The sequence below is a fragment of the Trichechus manatus genome, unplaced genomic scaffold, assembly GCF_000243295.1.
Source record: "Trichechus manatus latirostris isolate Lorelei unplaced genomic scaffold, TriManLat1.0 scaffold00027, whole genome shotgun sequence".
NCBI classification, from domain to species: Eukaryota; Metazoa; Chordata; class Mammalia; order Sirenia; family Trichechidae; genus Trichechus; species Trichechus manatus.
The window spans coordinates 9,178,678-9,192,673 of NW_004443963.1; the positions used below are offsets into that span (position 1 = coordinate 9,178,678).

A 13,996-nucleotide genomic window follows, 5' to 3' on the forward strand; every position below is an offset into this window, starting at 1 on the left:
TAAGGGTATCAGAACAAATTGTACTCAGGGAAGTTCTGCCTCCCTGTAGAAGTCTCACCACCAACCTCACAGTGGTCAGAATGCTGAGAGGCTCGAGGAGAACGCCGGATGAGAAACTGTGAGGTGGTTTGGTTCCTTCAGGCTGCGGTCTTCAGAGCAAGAACCCTTTGCGAGTTGAAGGCAGGAGGCTGGTGAGCAGGGCTTGCCATCTCCTGGCCCCTTTGCAGCGGTAAAGGAAGCAGGTGATTTATATGTAGGTGACTCAGAGGCAAAGCTTCCCTGAGAGGCCCTGTGGGTGATCCGGCAGGGATGGGAGTTCCTGCCTTGCAAAATGCAATCACCGCCTCGTCTTAAAAATAAACCTTTTGTGGTTTTCTAATGAGGTCACAGGAAGACTCGCACTGCACTTTCTAGTGGGAAAGGTGAGTAGGGCAGGGAAGATGATCTCTGGGTCTCGTTTCCCATCTCAGGCAGAGGTGCATCAGGGTGGGGCAGGGTGCCAGGGAGAGCCTGGGAAATGGAAACCGTAGGCTTCCGAAAACCTCCCTTCAACTCTCACACTGCTGCTGTGACAGGGCAGGAGACAAAGCAATCCAAGTAACTGGCGGGTGCACAGGGCTCCAGCATTTATAGCCGTAATGGAAAGTTGGTAGTTTGAACCCATCCAGTGGCTCCATGGGAGGAAGACCTGGTGATCTGCTCCCATAAAGATTACAACCAAGGAAACCTTATGGGGCAACTCTAGTCTGTTACATGGGGTTGCCATGAGCTAAAAAATTGACTTGAAGACACCTGACAACCCCCGTGGACCTAGTGATGGCCAGGTGCCATGAGAAGCCCTTCATAGAGGTGATGTCGTTTAATCCTTGCTGCAGTGCACCCCACTTTACAGAATAATGCTTGTCACAGTGCCTGGGTCATAGTAGGTTCTCAATAAATGTTTGTTGAGTGAATGATAAAACCAAGGTGCAGAGATGTATATTCACTTTTTCAAGATTAGACAGCTAGTAAATAGCAAGGCTTGGATTCCTGCTCGGGGCTACCTGACTCCAAAGCCCAAGCTCATCACCATTGCTCCATCAAGCCTTCTTGCAAAGCACGTCCACACAGATGCTTCTTGAAGCCCCACAACTAACCCTGCAAATGGGTTTCTCCAGGCAATTTGTACATGTCATCTCTCATAATTCTTCTAGTTGTTCTTGGAGGTGGCCCTTCTTGGCCCATTTTTTAGAGAGGGACACTAAGGGTCAGAGAGGATGGTCAACTTTACCAAGGTCACAGAGTAGTAGGTGACAAGGTCAAGCCATGAATTACGGAAGCACTGTATTTCCATTAGGAAAGTCTGCACCCTCTTAGCTGAGTACTTCCTCCTGGCACCAAGTTCTCTGTCCCTTCTGATCATGGCCACGCTGGTACCGGTGGGCACTGCATTGCTGCAGTAAGACCAGTTGAGTCTCAAATTAGGAAACAAACATAGGTGTGCTTTTGTAAACACTAAAGTGCTGTTCAAACGTGAGTGGTTTTTTAGCCTGGCTTAGTTGGGATCAACTCGATGGCAACTGGTTTGGTTTGTGTGTGTGTGTGTGCATGTCTGTGTGTGCATTTGGTTTGGAGTATGGATTTTAGAGCCAAATTATGGGGGGTTCACATCCCAGCCCCAGCTGTTACCAGCTGTGTTATTTAACCTCTTTGTGCCTCAATTTTTTCCTCTGCAAAAAATAATAATGTTATCCTTATAGGGTTGTTGTGCCATTGAAATAGGTTAATACATGTATTTAGGACAATGCCTGGCACAGAGTGAGCTCTCAAGAAGTGATAACTGTTGTCATCATCATCAGCAGCAGCAACATTATTATTCATTGTCATAGAGGATGACCAGGGGCTTCCCCCGGGAAAGCCTGATGACTCCCAGCAGAGCAAGCTGCAGCCCTGCAGTCAGCCCCAGAAGACCTCATGGTAATGGAGTCCTAGGGTTTTACCATGGTCCATTTTGGCTCTTACGGTCATGTCCATTCACCTCTGGAAAGGCAGCCCTGTGCTTCAAAGGCTTCTCTATGGGGCTCTGAGCACTGCCCACCTGCAGACCTGGCCCAGCCTAGTCTCTGACTGTGGCAGCCCACCTCTGCCTTCATCAGCAGGTGGCATCTAGAAATGCTTCCGTTGTTCTCATGTAGTTGGAGCCGTAAGCACCCATTTGCATGTCCACTGAATCAGGGCTTCTGCCCCAATTTCTTGATTTGGCATTTATTGTTGTTGTTGGCTGCTGTGGAATTGGCTCCTGACTCATAGTGACCCCATGCACAAGGAGTTCGGACTGTTGTGATCCATAAGGATTTCTTTGGCTGATTTTTTGGACGTAGATCGTCAGGCCTTTCTTCCTAGTCTGTCTTAGTCTGGAAGCTCCCCTGAAACCTGTTCAGCATCATAGCAACACACAAGCCTCCAGTGACAGAGAAGTGGCTGTGTTTGATATGCATTGGCCAGGAATCGAACCTGGGTCTCCTGCATGAAAGGCGAGATTTCTACCATTGAACCACCACTGCCCCCAGTTGGGGATTTAGGTCTACTGTTAACACTGTGGTCTAGGCTGTTTGGCTCTGGCCTTGACCACCTCCCCCAAAACCCTCTAGGCATTTACCTGTGCCGCTTGCAGTTTACCTAGTCGCTCCAAGTTAGTTTCATTAAACATGCTTATTGGGCACCTGCTCTGTGAACTGTTTGAAGCTCACTGGCTGCACCAACCATGTCCAAGCACTTCCCCAATTGTAGGTACCTTCCTGCCTGGGTGGGGGTTACCACCTACACAGTCAGAAGACCTTTCTGTGTGTGTCAATGTGCTCCAGAGTCTGCGCCCCACCCCCCAAGCAGAGGCCAGCCCTGGCCACTTCCCTTAGGCCAGGCCCCATCCATTCCCAGCCACCTCCCCTCCCCCACTGACTGTCCCCAAAGTTCCTGGTTTTTCATATGAGGGAACCAAAGCACAGAGAGTAATTCACAGAAGGCAGCACAGGAACCACATGTGGGGCAAAGGGATGGTGACCAGAGACACGAAGAGCATGGTGTGATGTGCTAGAGGCTGGGCCTGGAAGGATGCCCGGAGGTGATGGGAGCCAGGGCCAAGGTGCTCTGTGTTGGGCACCTGTGGCCTTGCCCCACTAGGGAGGGAGCCGTGAAGGTACAGATCTGGCTAGGACAAGCACGTGTTCCCAGTTCTTTCCTCTTGACTCCAGCTGGAATGTGAACCCTTGTAATATCTGCTCCATGGTGCCACCCTGCCCAGACCTGGCAGGTCCCTGGGCCCAGATCCTGGGGCACACAGGAAGAAGGGAACATGCCATGCTCCCCTCTTGCATTTCAGACCCTTTACAGCCCAACCCACCCTCCCTCTGCCCCTCCTCATTGCCCGCTGCAGCTCACACACTCTGTCCCACCTTCTTCCCCACCTCCTGCTTCTCGTGTATCTGCACCATGTCTGCAGAGTTAGGCCCGAGTTCAAAGCTTGCTAGCTTTGGAAAGTCATTTAACCTTTCCAAACTGCAGTTTTCTCATCTGTACAATGGGGACATGTCCAGGAACATTATGAGGACTGAATGAGGTAAGGTATTTCTTCAGCAGCTGTATACTGTGGCCAGAAGCCCTGAAGGCAGAATGACTCAGCAGTTGGCTGCTATCCGAAAGTTTGGCAGTTCGAACCCACCCAGTGACTCTGTGGGAGAAAGACCTGGCAATCTACTTCCATAAAACTTCTAAACCAAAAAACCAAACCCGTTCACATAGTGACCCTATAGCACAGAGTAGAACTGTCCCATAGGGTTTCCAAGGCTGTAAATCTGTATAGAAGAAGACCACCACATCTTTCTCCTGCAGAGTGCCTGGTGGGTTCAAACCGCCGACCTTTCAGTTAGCATCCAAGCACTTCAACACTGTGCCACCAGGGCTCCATAAAGATTGCAACCTATGAAACCCTATGGGGTAGTTCCACTCTGTCACATGGGGTTGCTGTGAGTGGGAATCAACTCGACAGCACCCAGCAATATCAACTTACTGTGGCCAGGCACAGCGCTGAGCTCTGGATTTGTGATGAAGAATAAGATAGACCTGAGTGCCACCCTCAAGGGAGATGGACCCAAAATAAATAGTGACATAGATGATTTTTTCACATGATAAATTTTAATTTTATCTGCTTTGGGATTACTGCTCTTTTCAATAATTAAAAAATGCAGAGACTATAAAACCACCCACCAGAATTAGCAGCAGTTAATAATTTCTCACATTTGCGTGATTTTCTCAAAATCAAAGAAGTAAAACATTTTAGCTAAAACTGAAATCCCTCTTGTTAGCCACCCCCTGGTCCTTGCTACTTCCCTCGAGGCAGTCCTTACCTGGAATTTGGGGCATAGTCTTCCAATCTGTTTTTAGAGTCTGTTCTTTGTGTGTTCGTAGATCATATACGGTCTTTTTCGTGTTAGATTTATATATCTAACATCAAGCTGTGTAATATTCTGCAGCTCAGTTTTTTTTTACCGTGGTAGGTAAACAGGTAACAGAATATTTACCATTCCTACACTCTTCACACGGACAGTTCCGTGACATTAATTACGTTCGTCATGTTGTTCAATCATCACCATTAACAGTTCCCGAATTTTTCCATCACCCTTAACAGAAGCTGAGTGTCCCCTAAGCACTGTGTCTTCCTTCCCTGCTACCTCCTACCCACCCCTTGTAACCACTAATAAACTTTGATCTCTATGTCGTTGTTGTTAGGCGCCGTTGAGTCGGCTCCACTCATTGCCACCCTACGTACAACAGAACAAAATGCTGCCGGGTCCTGGGCCATCCTCACAATAGCTGCTATGTTTGAGCCCATTGTTGCAGCCACTGTTTCAATCCATCTCATCAAGGGTCTTCTTTTTCGCTGACCCTCCACCTTACCAAGCATGATGCTCTTCTCTGGGGATTGGTCCCTCCTTATAACATGCCAAAATACATAAGATGAAGTCTTGCCATTCTTGCTTCCAAGGAGCATCTGGCTTTACTTCTTCTAAGATAGACTTGTTCTTCTGGCAGTCCATGGTATATTCAGTGTTCTTTGGAATGCCATAATTTAAAGGCATCAATTCTTCTTTCGTCTTCGTTATTCATTGTCCAGCTTTCACATGCATATAAGGTGACTGAAAATACCATGGCTTGGGTCAGGCGCACCTTAGTCCTCAAAGTGACGTCTTTGCTTGTTAACACTTTAAAGAGGTGTTTTGCAGCAGACTTGCTTGATGCAGTACGTCATTTTGATTTCTTGACTACTGCTTCCATGGGTGTTGATTGTGGATTCAAGTAAAATGAAATCCTTGACAACTTCAGTCTTTTCTCCATTTATCATGATCTCTATACACTTGCCTATTCTAGATTTTTCGTATATTTGGGATCACACAGTATTTGTCTCTTGGACTGACTTATTTGCCTCTGCATAAGGTGCCACTCAATTTTTTCACCTAGTATTGTTTTTCAGATAGATGCATGTTGAAACATTTAGAGTTCGTTGATTCATTTTGGTCGCCATATGCTGTTCTATCAGCTCCCTACCTTTGCTCGCACAAGCAAGGCTGCAGTGACCAGTCTTATGAGCCTCTCCTTGAGCTCCCGTTGGAGCTGCTTCCAGAGCAGAATTGCTGAATCACAGGGCGTACGCGTTTTCAGCTTGCCTGGCCAGTGCCGACTTGTTTTCCAAAGTGTTTGCACTGATTTACACTAGCAACACATGAGAGTTCTTGTTTCTCCTCATTCTTACCAATGCTTGGTATTATTATACGTCTTAATTTTTTTTCTAATCTGATATGGTGCGGAATGATATCTCATAGTTGCTTTCATCTCCGTATCTCTGATCATGAGTGCGTTGAGCAGGTTTCCATGTTTTCTGAACATCTGGGTCTCCTGTTCGGTAAAATTCCTGTTCAAGTTCTTTACCCATTTTTTTTCCTATTGGATTGCTTGCCTCTTATTTTTTGGTGGGAGTTCTTGATATCACTTGGGGACTGATTCTTTATCTCTTATATATATTGCAAATGCCTTTTCCTAGTGTATTACTTGTCATTTAGCTTTGCTCATGAGGCATTTTGTCACACAGAAGTTTGGAATTTTGTTATAGTCAACTTTATCCATCTTTACCTTTATGATTACAACTTTCTTGTCTTGATTAAGATCTAAAATCATAAAAAATTCTGTCTTGGTCATCAAGTGCTGCTGTAACAGAAAATACCACAAGTGGATGGCTTCAACAAAGAGAAATCCATTCGCTCACAGTCCAGCAGGCTATAAGTCCAAATTCAGGACATCATTTCCAGGGGAAGGCCTTCTCTCTCTGTCGGCTCTGGAGGAAGGTCCTTGCCATCAATCTTCCTCTGGTCGAGGAGCCTCTCAGGTGCAGGGACCCTGGGTCCAAAGGACATACTCTGCTCCCGTTACTGCCTTCTTGGTGGTATGAGGTCCCCATGTCTCTCTGCTCGCTTCTCTCTTTTATATCTCGAAAGAGATTGGCTTAAGACACAATCTAACCCTGTAGATCTCATCACTATAACTGCCACTAATCCATCCCATTAACATCATAGTGATAGGATTTACAACACATAGGAAAATCACATCAGGTGACAAAATGGTGGACAATCACACAGTACTGGGAATCATGGCCTAGCCAAATGGATACATACTTTTGGGGGACACAATTCAATCCATAACAGATACTCTCTTATATTTTCTTCTGATCATTTTGAAATTGGTATTTCAGTTTCACTTTTGGGCTTTTGATCCATTTGGAATTTATTTTTGTGTGTAGTGTGAGGTAGGGATCTAGTTTAAGTTTTTTCCATAAGGAAGGCCATTTGTTCCAACACCTCGATTTGAATAAGCAACACTGTTTTGTCATGCCACCTCTGTTGTATACTAAATTGACATATATATATGGATTTTTTTCTAAAGTATCTTGTTCTCTTTATCTGTTATAATTGTTGTGTGCCATCGAGTTGATTCCAACTCATAGCGACCCTATAGGACAGCATAGAACTGCCCCATAGCATTTCCTAGGCTGTGATCTTTATGAGAGCAGATCGCCAGGTCTTTTCTCCTGCAGAGCCGCTGGTGGGTTCCAACTGCCTACCATTCGGTTAGCAGCCTAGCACTTACCCATTGCGCCACCACACAATTACTTAATTACATAGTTGTGGTAAATGTTGTAAAAGAAAAGCCCAGGATACTCTGAGAACACACAGCAGGGGGATTTAGCAGGCCTAATATTTATTCCTTTGCTCATTTCTTCTGCTTTCTTAGCTTTTGTACCAATGGCACACATTTTCATTACATAGCTTGGCCACCTTGAGTGGAGTATCTCGTGTGGCATTGGGCTGGGGCTGAGGGTGGATGCCCACAGGGAAAAGAGAGCTTGATTCATGGAGCAGTGACAGATGCCACACCAGGTTGGTGGCTGAGTGCATGCAAGGCCCAGGTTTGTTTGCTGAAGCCCAGTGTTGACGCACACCACTTTGGTAGAGTCATTTTTCAGAGCAATTTCAGCACGGCCGTGGGCCTGTCCTCACAAAGATTGGATAACACAGATGCTCAACAGCACAAACTGGTTCCTGGAGTAAGATTTACAGTCTCTGATCTCATGGACAGGACAGGTAGGCATCTTCCAATGTAAAGGTAAGTTCCTAGGAAGATCTCTTCTCTGTCTGGGAGCCGAGCCCATCCATTGAAAAGCAAACATGCTGGTTGCCTGGGCCAACTCTGGCTGCGTTCACGTTGACCACATTCTTTGAGAGTGACTCCTTTTTGATGATATTTAAGTAACATGATGGCATGATGTTAAGACTGTAATGAAGGAAGTAAGGGGAGCAGTGCAGAAGCAAGGGGCTGAGAAGCTTCCTCAGCAGCGGCACCACACCGCATCCGCCAAACTTATTCCCTCTAGTGTTAGAACCTGGCCGTGCCTCTGTCTTTCAACCCTGGACTCGCTCTCAGCATAGGGAGAGGAGCCCCCTTCGGGAGACTGAGAGCCGCTGAGGGGGAGCAGACCTGAGATTCCCATCTCCCCTGTGCTCCGGGGAGTGGGCCCAGTGATTGGAAGAGTAAGCAGTCACCTACAAAAAAGATGATAGTCATAGTAGTTATTACTAATACTGTGGCAGCAAACACTACGTGCCCAGCACTGTTCGCAGTTCTGTATATATACTATCGTTGTTGGCTGCCGTCGAGTTGATTTCGACTCACAGCGACCTCATGTGACAGAGTAGAACTGCCCCATAGGATTTTCTTGGCTGTAATCTTTATGGTAGCAGATTTTTAGGTATTTCCCCTGTGAAGTCGCTGGGTGGGTCCAAACCACCAGCCTCTCAGTTAGCAAGGGCGCACTTAACCATTGTGCCACCAGAGTTCCTGTTATATATACTAACTTACTTAATCATATAGTTAATTCTCATCATTCGTGGTAGTTATGTTCTATTAAGTCTTTGTGAAAACTGAGTTAGCGAATAATGAACCATTGCTCCCAGGGGGAAGTACAGAGCTAGGTTCCGGCGAGCCTCTGGTCACAGCTTTGTTGACCAATCAGTACATAACCTTGTTTTATGTGTGTTTCTGTTTAAAGACACCTTATTTAATATCTAGGTCTCTGTGTGGTGCAGTCTGTGCTCGGCTGCTAACTGATAAGTTGGTTGTGCGAACGCATCCAGAGGCACCACAGAAGAAAGGCCTGGCAGTCTTCTTCTGTAAAGATTACAGCCACGAAAACCCTATATGGAGCTCAATTCTACTCTGTAACACATGGCTCACCATGAGTCGGAATTGACTCAATGGCAACAGGTTTTTATTTAATATCTGTCATTGATGCATTATATTGAACTCATGGTCAACAGTATTATAACTTATGCCTGAACAAAACTTATCCAAAAAACACATGTATTTTCTCTGTAAGACGTATCACTGCCTTCTTGCACTTAGGAAACTAGATAGCACTTCAGCACTATGCTTGGGGGTCATTTTAAACAGTGAAATCACTAACAAAAATCACAAAAATGCAAAAACCGGGGCCCTAAGTAAACCAGGAAAAGGACACTTGTTTACAGTACAGCTGAGACAAGAAGGCAGAATGTCACCTTTTTCTACCTCAGCCGGGAACGTACGCCATCTGGCAACTCAAAATTTTCACCACTCTTCACGTGTCCACAAATGACCGTGAAAGCACCGCAAGTATTGATTTTGGGGGTACAAATAAATTTTAGTGACTAGGTGAATTTGCGAATAGGGAATCCTCAAGTAATGAAGATCAGCTGTAGGTATGTAATAAACACTCAGATGTGCCTGATGATAAGATCGCCTGGGGCACTCATTAAACAAAATACAGATTGCCAGGCCTCCCCACTGCGGTTCTGATTGAGTAGGTCTGAGTTGGGGCCCAGGAATCTGTGTTTTTTACCAAGTACTCTAGGTAAGTTAAAGAAGCCCTGGTGGCACAATGGTTAAGCGCTCAGATGCTAACCAAAAGGTCGGCAGTTCAAACCCACCAGCGGCTCTGTGGGAGAAAAGACCTGGTGATCTGCTCCTGTAAAGATTTACAGCCTGGAAAACCTTATGGCGCAGTTCTGCTCTGTCATATAGGGTCGCTATGATTCAGAATCGACCTGATGGCACACAACAAGAAAACCACTAGGTAACTCTTACGTGCAGGCAGGTTTGGGAAATGCTGAGTCATTATTTGTATCTGCCTTTGCTTTTGTTTGGAGTTCCTGGGTGGTGCGAACCTAACAAGCTCAGCTGCTAACCGAAAGGTGGGAGGTTCACTTCCACCCAGAGGCACCTTGGAAGGCCTGATGATCTGCTTCCAAAAAATCAGCAATTGAAAACCCTATGAAGCACGGTTCTGCTCTGACCCACCTGGTATGGCTATGAATCAGAATGACTCCACCCCCCATGTTTTTGTTTGCTGAGCCAGTACAGTGAAGTTTGTATCCATTTGCATGTCAGACTGTTCCCCTGAACTTAACATTTCTGAGCTTTAGTCTTCTCCTCTCTAAAATGAGAATCACAATAGGATCTACTTCCTGTAGTCTGTGAAAATTCTGTGAGATGATGCATTCCCAGGTTGTGTCCAGTACGTGGTAGATGGTAGCATTACCACATTCTTGGCTATTGCTGTTTTTTAAGGAAGCACAGAGCACATAGAAAGACTTACTCCCTGCACTAGTGTTACCTGAGTGCATGGCCTTTACCCAGTTTACTGCTGGGATATGCTTAAGCTAATCTCCTTTGCTGGTTTTTGGGTGTAGATCTGGTTCTCCGGAGGAAAATGGATTGGCAGAAAATTGATTAGTTCCTGCCTCCCTAAGCAGCGCTGTTTCAAAAGGCCCTGGTCAAATTAAAATGCATTAACCGAGATTGTCAAGGAGCAACCAGCCATCTGGGAAAGTCCGTCCCCTGCTTCCTGCCCGCATGTGCCAGGCAGATAACCATGCCCATGTTCACATGCAGAACCATGCAATGCCAAGACTGTTGTGGCACATCCCAGCTCCCATGTGGGTTTGATGCTGAGCCGAAGACAGATGAAGTGGCTGTCTGTACCATGCTCCCAAATGGGTTCCCTTTCATGTCCAATATTTTCTCTGGCTATTGTAGCGGCTCAGCCTCAGAAAGCAAAAGCAAAAAGCAAAAAAAAAAAGGCCAAACCAAAAAAAAAAGACCGACCGACTGAGAAGAAGCCAAGAGGAGGTGATTACATAACCCCAGCAGCCAGGCTGTCTGCGAGCCGTATGACTTATTTAGCTGTCTGTCTTTTTGGGATGTCAGACTTCATCTTTCTAGCTGGCTCCCTGCTTCAGTGATTACATTAACATTCAGTAATTACAGGAAATAGACACCTCTCAAATCACCAGCATTCCCAAGTGAGGGGATGGAGGATATTCAATACAGGGACCACCCAATTGCTGACCTACACACTGGGCTGTCCCCGCCCAAGGTTTCAAAATTCTGTAGCAAAATGAGACAAAAATAAGGGCAGAGTGGTGCGTTTTCCTATGATGCTACGTGTATTCAGTTTAAAGGATGGGGCTTGATCTTGAGCTGATGTCCTGGTGTTAAAATGCCCTTTAAAAAATTCCAGAGTAATGGGGACAATAATTAGTGATTGCTTCTGTCATGTTGACATAACGCAAAGCTGGCCCCTAACCTTAGTCTCCAAGTTCAAGAGAAATTCTTGAATTTAAAAATCCTTAGAGTCTGAGAATTGTTGTTGACATAAAGGAATAGCATAGTAAATAGAGTGAAATAATAAGGAATATAAGAATAGGGAATTACTGCATCACTCCAATTTCTGCCTCTGAATTCGTGTAGCCTTCTTTCATCTGTGTGTCTCTGTCACTGTGTCTCTGTATCCTAGTCTCCTCCTTTTCACTTATAAAGACACCCATCCTTGGATTTAAGGCCCACCTTAATCCAGTAGAAGCCCTGGTGGCACGGTGGTTAAGAGCTCAGCTGCTGATCAAAAGGTTGGCAGTTCGAATCCACCAGCCACTCCTTGGAAACCCTGTGGGGCAGTTCTACTTTGTCCTGTAGGGTCGCTATGAGTTGGAATTGACTCAACACTAACGGGTTTTTTGGTTTTTAATCCAGTAGGACCTCATCTTAACCAATAACATCTTCAAAGACCCTGTTGTCAAATACGGTCACATTCACAGGTACCAGGGTTAGGACTTGAATATATCTTTTTACGGGGCACACGTCAACCCATCACCCTAGACTAAATTCACTCAGCATAATGCCCTCCAGATTCCTCCATGTTATAAGATGTTTCACGGCTCCATCGCTGTTCTTTATCGTTGCATAGTATTCCATTGTGTGTATGTACCATAATTTGTTTATTCATTTATCTGTTGATGGGCACCTAGGTTGTTTCCATCTTTTTGCTATTGTGAACAGTGCTGCAATGAACATGGGTGTGCATCTGTCTATTTGTGTGATGGCTCTTATTTCTCTAGGATATATTCCAAGGAGCGGGATTGCTGGATCGTATGGTACTTCTATTTCTAGCTTTTTAAGGAAGCACCAAATCAATTTCCAAAGTGGTGGTACCATTTTACATTCCCACCAACAGTGTATAAATTCAACCCATTACACTAGAAACTAACTCTAAGGATGCTAGTGAGAGGCCCTCCTTTCCCAACTTCGTACCTCCTACCCAAATCAGAAGTAAGTGACACAAACAAAGGGGACCTGATGAAGTGCTTGGAAGTCTTTGGAATTTATGTTAAAAACAGAATTGATAGCAATGAGACTTCATTCTAATGGTCCATGTCTTATCTGCTGGGAAGAACTTGTTTCCAGAGCGCAATCTTCCCATATTCTCTTGAGCAGGAGGAGAGGGACCAGTAAAAACTGCAGCTTGGGGAATTGTCTCTATGAAGACACAGTCTCAGCTCAAGATAAATACCCCCTCACAAGCGCCGCCTTGTCACTGCACCCTGTCTTTTTAAAATGTGGAGTAGAGACCGATCTGCTCGAAATTGCCTTTGAAAGCAGCTCCAGCGTCCCACGTAGCACCCTGGAAGATGAAGTATTTTGTGAACAACTTGCTGGATGTGGCTCTCCAGGGACTTCCAGGAATAATGCGTGCCCAGTTTTTCTGCCGGTTTGGGGAGCGCTGATGAATGGTGCTGTGGCTCTCATTGGAGACAGGCGCTTTTTCACTGCCGCGGCCAGCCCTGATGGATGGCCCAGACTTTTCCTTGGCTGAGGGTAGGGGGGTGCCTAGCTCGGGCTCCCCCTCACACTCCAGCCCTTAGTCATCACCTAGCCACTATGTCCCAAATGCTGGCTGTGTGCCAGGCATTGTTCATATGCCTGAGCTGAGTAGACCTCGCAGCCACCTCGCAGGGAAGGCATTATTATTATTGTCTGTTTTGCACATGAGGAGAGAGAGGTTTAATGAAGTGGCTGGTCCAGGATACAAACCCAGGTTGGTGGGAACTGAGGCTGGTGTGACCTGGGCCTCTGCTGTTTTGCTCTAATACTCTTATAACTGACTAGCACATCTTGGAGTGATATAAACAAGGAGCGGGTTTGAATTGCCAGTCTTAGGAGGCACCTCAGTCTGGGCCATGGAGTACAGTTGGCCATGTTGTGCACTGCATAACTCTAGAGGGTACCAGTCACGGTGTTGTCTGTGCGAATGGCACCCTCTAGAATAGTGCAGTGCATAAGCTGTACATGCAGAGTAGCATCCCTGGGATTCTAGCTGTTTTTAGCCGTTTACTCAGCGGGGTGGGGGTATGGGGTGGGGAGGGGCCTCAAGAGAGTGTGTACTGCCCCTTTGCTATGATCGGGCCCCTTCTCCTGACCCAAAACCTTTAGTAACCACTACTCCCCACCCCCACCCCCCACTCCAAGCTGAAGGAAAATGTCTGAGTGCCTCAGCCTGATATTTTAGGTCCTCTGTAGAATACTGGTTAAGAGAGCAGACTCTGATACCTGGGTTGGACAGCTGGCTCCGCCACTTTCTATTTGTGGAACCTAGAGCAAGTTCCTTAATGTTTCTGTGCCTCAGTTTCTCATCTGTGAATAGAGAATAATAACATGGTCTTTCTTCAAGGGTTGGTGTGATTATTACATGAGTTAATCCATGAACACAGTGAATGTTGACTCTTGATGTTTGCTGCTATTGTTCCACCATCCTACACCCTCCAGTCCAGTCAAAGTAGTTACCTTTCCCCATTAAGGAGCCCTCGTGGTACACTGGTTAAGCACTTGGCTGCTAACTGAAAGGTTGGTGGTTCAGACCCACCAGCCAGTCTGTGGGAGAAAAGACCTGGTGATTTGCTCTCATAAAGGTTATAGCCTAGAAAACCGTATGGGGCGGTTCTACTCTGTCCTATAGGGTCCCTGTGAGTTGGAATCAACTTGATGGCACACAGCAACAACCGCGTACATTCCTCCTACTTTTCCACCTTGCTGCGTCTCTTCA

At 46.1% G+C, this 13,996-nt stretch overlaps 1 protein-coding gene and 1 non-coding gene across 2 annotated transcripts in view; one reads left to right on the forward strand and one right to left on the reverse strand.

Annotated features, from left to right (window-relative positions):
• Positions 1–13,996, forward strand: part of ABTB3 (ankyrin repeat and BTB domain containing 3) — a 397,711-nt gene that overhangs the window by 104,282 nt on the left and 279,433 nt on the right. The window lies entirely within an intron of this gene.
• On the reverse strand, positions 2,473–2,543 carry TRNAE-UUC (transfer RNA glutamic acid (anticodon UUC)). Its single transcript has one exon. It is a non-coding gene; the product is annotated as a tRNA-Glu (tRNA).